Here is a 5,197-nt window from a genome sequence, read left to right on the forward strand (position 1 = left end):
GTTTGCATCTGGGACTCTGTTGGATTGTGGTGATTGGTTGTTGGTTGGATTGTTTGGGCCTAGGGCCGTGGTTGGAAAGAGATGAACTGATGGTTGATTTCGGTTTTGTGTTTCTGGTTTGGAATAAAATTATGAAAGGCTATTTTGGTTCCGCATAGATAAACCGTTTTGAAAGGCTTTTGATTTTTTGAGAATTGAACGGTTCTTCTTTCCGAAAAGATTTCCTACTTTACTTTCATTGTAAACCGTTGTTTTTGAAAAGAGGCATAAGACGATTATGAATCACTGGTACGGTTTATCTTCACGTATCCTATTACAGTAATTCCTAAAAACCCTCTACTGAGAACCCTTTCGAGGATGATGTTCTCACCCCCCTACATTTTTCCCCTTTCAGGATATGGGCGCAGAAGTTACGAAGAGCTTATTTAATTGTTGTTGTGATGCTCTGTATTGTTTTAGCTATGGTTTATTATACCCTCGCCTTTATCTTGATATAGTCTGTAAGAGGGATAGGAATTGTATTGGATTATGCTTGTAATATTATTTATATATATATGTGTATATATATATGGATGTACTCTTTATGAGCTTTTGTAAGTTGTATGGTATTTGTGGGTGTACGTTATCGAACGAAAGTATTTTTGGATCGGTATTGCGACTTAAAGTTTTAAACAGGCTCATATTTTAGTATTAAATAATATAAAAGTCGTCGTAATGTCCGAACTATCAGAGTCGCGCAGCCGGAAGTGTGAGCTTTGGTAGTTAGGGTGTTACAAGTTAGGTATCACCTTTCCTTTCACTCCTTTTGAAACTGAGCTCCTGTGGAACTGTAATGTGGCCCTGATGAGCGGATAATTTATACGCTTTTTGGCATTGTTTTTAGTATGTTTTTAGTATATTTTAGTTAGCTTTTTATTATATTTTTATTTGTTTTTAAATAAAAATCACTCTTCTGGACTTTACTATGAGTTTGTGTGTTTTTCTGTGATTTCAGGTATTTTCTGGCTGAAATTGAGGGACCTGAGCAAAAATCTGATTCAGAGGCTGAAAAAGGACTGCAGATGCTGTTGGATTCTGACCTCCCTACATTCAAAGTAGATATTCTGGAGCTACAGAAGCCCAATTGGTGCGCTCTCAATTGCGTTGGAAAGTAGACATCCTGGGCTTTCCAGCAATATATAATAGTCCATACTTTGCCCGAGATTTGATGGCTCAAACCGGCGTTCCAAGTCAGCTCAAGAATTCTGGCGTTTAACTCCAAAACTGGCACAAAAGCTGCCGTTTAACTCCAAGAAAAGTCTCTACACATGAAAGCTTCAATGCTCAGCCCAAGCACACACCAAGTGGGCCCGGAAGAAGCTTTCTGCATTAATTACTGATTTCTGTAACCCTAGGCTACTAGTTCTCTATAAATAGGACTTTTCGCTATTGTATTTCACACACTTGATATACTTTGGATCTTTGAATAAGTCTTAGACACGTTTGGAGGCTGGCCTCACGGCCATGCCTGGACCTTGTTCTTATGTATTCTCAACGGTGGAGTTTCTACACACCATAGATTAAGGTGTGGAGCTCTACTGTTCTTCATGAATTAATACAAGTACTATTGTTTCTCTATTCAACTCAAGTCTATTTATTCTCTAAGATATTCATTCGTTCTTCAACTTGATGAATGTGATGATCCGTGACACTCATCATCATTCTTACCTATGAACATGTGCCTGACAACCACCTCTGTTCTACTAGCAATGGCTTGAATGCGTATCTCTTAGGTTTCTAATCTAAGATTGGAACCTTCGTGGTATAGGCTAGAATTATTGGCGGCCATTCCTGAGATCCGGAAAGTCTAAACCTTGTCTGTGGTATTCCGAGTAGGATCTGGGAAGGGATGACTATGACGAGCTTCAAACTCGCGATTGTGGGGCGTGTGACAGACGCAAAAGGATCAATGGATCCTATTCCGACATGATCGAGAACCGACAGCTGATTAGCCGATGTTGTGACAGAGCATCAGGACCATTTTCACTGAGAGGACGGGATGTAGCCATTGACAACGGTGATGCCCAACATAAAGCTTACCATGGAAAGGAGTATGAATGATTGGAAGAAGGAAATAGGAAAGCAGAAGTTCAAGGGGAATAAAGCATCTTCATACGCTTATCTGAAATCCACCAATGAATTACATAAGTATCTCTATCTTTATTTTATGTTTTATTCATCTTTTAATTATCAATCCTCCATCACCATTTGAATCTTCCTGACTGAGATTTACAAGATGACCATAGCTTGCTTCAAGCCGACAATCTCCGTGGGATCGACCCTTACTCACGTAAGGTTTATTACTTGGACGACCCAGTGCACTTGCTAGTTAGTTGTGCGGAATTGTGACAAAGTGTGATTTACGTTTGAGAGCTCCAAGTCTTTGGCGCCATTGTTGATGATCACAATTTCGTGCACCAAGTTTTTGGCGCCGTTGCCGAGGATTGTTCGAGTTTGGACAACTAACGGTTCATCTTGTTGCTTAGATTCGGTATTTTTTTTCAGCATTTTTAAGAATGAATTCTAGAGTTTCAAGGTGATGTTCTTATCATCACAAAAGCTGATTGATTCTCATCAATTTAGCTATTGAATGTAATGTCCTGCTGAAGCTTGGCCAAACATGTCTAATCTTTTTAGACTGAAGCTTTAGACTAACATTGCATGATTTCTGGAATTCTTATTAAAAGTTTTGATTCTCTTTATTTCCTTTTCATATAAGTTTCGAAAATCACAAAAAAAATTTTAAAATCATAAAACCAAAAATATTTTATGTTTTTTGTTTGAGTCAATTGCCTAATTTTAAGTTTGGTGTCAATTGCATGTTTCTATTTTTCTTGCATTTTTCATGCATGTGTCTTCATTAATCTTCAAGTTGTTCTTGATGATTTCATAGCTCTGATCTTTAAATTCTCTTGTTTTGTATGTTTTGTTGTTTCTTACATGCATTTTTACATTGTTATAGTCCTTAGTATATAAATTTTTAAGTTTGGTGTCCTGCATGCATTGTTTAGTTGATCTTAGTTGCATTTTTTACTATTTCTCATCATTAAAAATTCAAAAATATTTTCAAAATTGTGTCTTTTGAAGTCAATAATACAGAGAATTGAAGATTCAGAACATTCAGCAAAGGAATCAAACAGAAAAAGCTGGGCGTTCAAAACGCCCAGTGAAGAAGGAAAACTGGCGTTTAAACGCCAGCCAGGGCACCTGGCTGGGCGTTTAACGCCCAAAAAGGTAGAGTTTTGGGCGTTAAACGCCAGAATGGGCACCATTCTGGGCGTTTAATGCCAGGATGACACTAGAGGGAAGATTTTGTTTTTAATTCACATTTTTTTCAAGTTTTCATAATTTTTCAAAATCAAATCTTTTTCAAATCATATCTTTTCAATCATATCTCTTTCAAAATCAATTTCTTTTCATTTTATGTTTATTTTTACTATTTTCAAAAATCCTTGCTATAATTAAAGATTTACTTCAAAATTTTCAAATTTTTACTTGCCTATTAAGAAAGGATCAAACTTTAAATTTTAGAATCATATCTTTTAATTTCTTGTTAGTCAAGTAATCAACTTTAATTTTAAAAACTTTCTTTTTCTAAATTGATTTTCAATCATATCTTTTCAAACATATCTTTTCAATCACATCTTTTTCAAAATTAATTTTTTTCAATCATATCTTTTTCTAATTTTAAAATCTTTTTTTCAAAAATCACTTTATTTCTTTCCCAATCTTAGTTTTCAAAAATCTCAATCAAATTTTCAAATGTTTTTTTTTAAATCTTTTAATTAATTTTTGAAAATTCTTCCCCTATCCTCACATCCTTCTATTTAAGGGACTAAGACTCCTCCTCAAGGTACAATTCGAACTCCCTCCTTCTTTATATGTTCGAATTCTCCTCCATCTACCTCCTCCTTCTATTCTTTTTTTTCCTCTGACACCTCAAGGAATCTCTATACTGTGACATAGAGGATTCCATACTTTCTTGTTCTCTTCTCTTTCATATGAGCAGGAGCAAAGATAAAAGCATTCTTGTTGAAGCTGATCCTGAACCTGAAAGGACCTTGAAGAGAAAGCTAAGAGAAGCTAAAGAACAATTCTCTTTAGAGGGCCTAACAGAACTCTTCAAAGAAGAAGAAACCATGGCAGCCGAAAACAACAACAATGCCAACAATGCAAGGAAGGTGCTTGGTGACTTTACTGCACCTACTCCTGATTTCTATGGGAGAAGCATCTCAATCCCTGCCATTAGAGCAAAAAACTTTGAGCTTAAGCCTCAATTAGTTTCTCTAATGCAATAGAATTGCAAGTTTCATGGACTTCCATTGGAAGATCCTCATCAATTCTTAGCTGAGTTCTTGCAAATCTGTGACACTGTCAAGACCAATGGGGTTGACCCTGAAGTCTACAGACTTATGCTTTTTTCTTTTGCTATAAGAGACAGAGCTAGGACATGGTTGGATTCACAACCTAAAGAAAGCCTGAACTCTTGGGAAAAGCTAGTCAATGCCTTCTTGGCAAAGTTCTTTCCACCTCAAAAATTGAGCAAGCTTAGAGTGAAAGTCCAAACCTTTAGACAGAAGGATGGTGAGTCCCTCTATGAAGCTTGGGAGAGATACAAGCAATTGATCAGAAGGTGCCCTTCTGACATGCTTTCAGAATGGAGCATCATAGGAATCTTCTATGATGGTCTGTCTGAACTATCCAAGATGTCATTGGATAGCTCTGCTGGAGGATCTCTTCATCTGAAGAAGACGCCTGTAGAAGCTCAAGAACTCATTGAAATGGTTACAAATAACCAATTTATGTACACTTCTAAAAGGAATCCTGTGAATAATGGGATAGCTCAGAAGAAAGAAGTTCTTGAGATTGATACTCGGAATGCCATATTAGCTCAGAATAAAATATTGACCCAACAAGTCAATATGATTTCTCAGAGTCTGTCTGGAATGCAAGCAGCAACAGGCAGTACTAAGGAAGCTTCCTCTGAAGAAGAAGCTTATGATCCTGAGAACCCCGCAATGGAAGAGGTGAATTACATGGGAGAATCCTATGGAAACACCTATAAACCTTCATGGAGAAATCATCCAAATCTCTCATGGAAGGATCAACAGAGACCTCAACAAGGTTTCAACAACAATAATGGTGGAAGAAACAGGTT

At 36.8% G+C, this 5,197-nt stretch overlaps 1 non-coding gene across 1 annotated transcript; it reads right to left on the bottom strand.

The window, feature by feature from the left end:
* Positions 1-4,583: 4,583 nt before the first annotated feature.
* LOC148578418 (small nucleolar RNA R71) lies at positions 4,584-4,691 on the bottom strand. Its single transcript, XR_015904708.1, has one exon. It is a non-coding gene; the product is annotated as a small nucleolar RNA R71 (small nucleolar RNA).
* Positions 4,692-5,197: the final 506 nt, after the last annotated feature.

This window comes from Arachis ipaensis, chromosome B1, assembly GCF_059453495.1.
Source record: "Arachis ipaensis isolate K30076 ecotype BB chromosome B1, ASM5945349v1, whole genome shotgun sequence".
Lineage (NCBI taxonomy): Eukaryota > Viridiplantae > Streptophyta > Magnoliopsida > Fabales > Fabaceae > Arachis > Arachis ipaensis.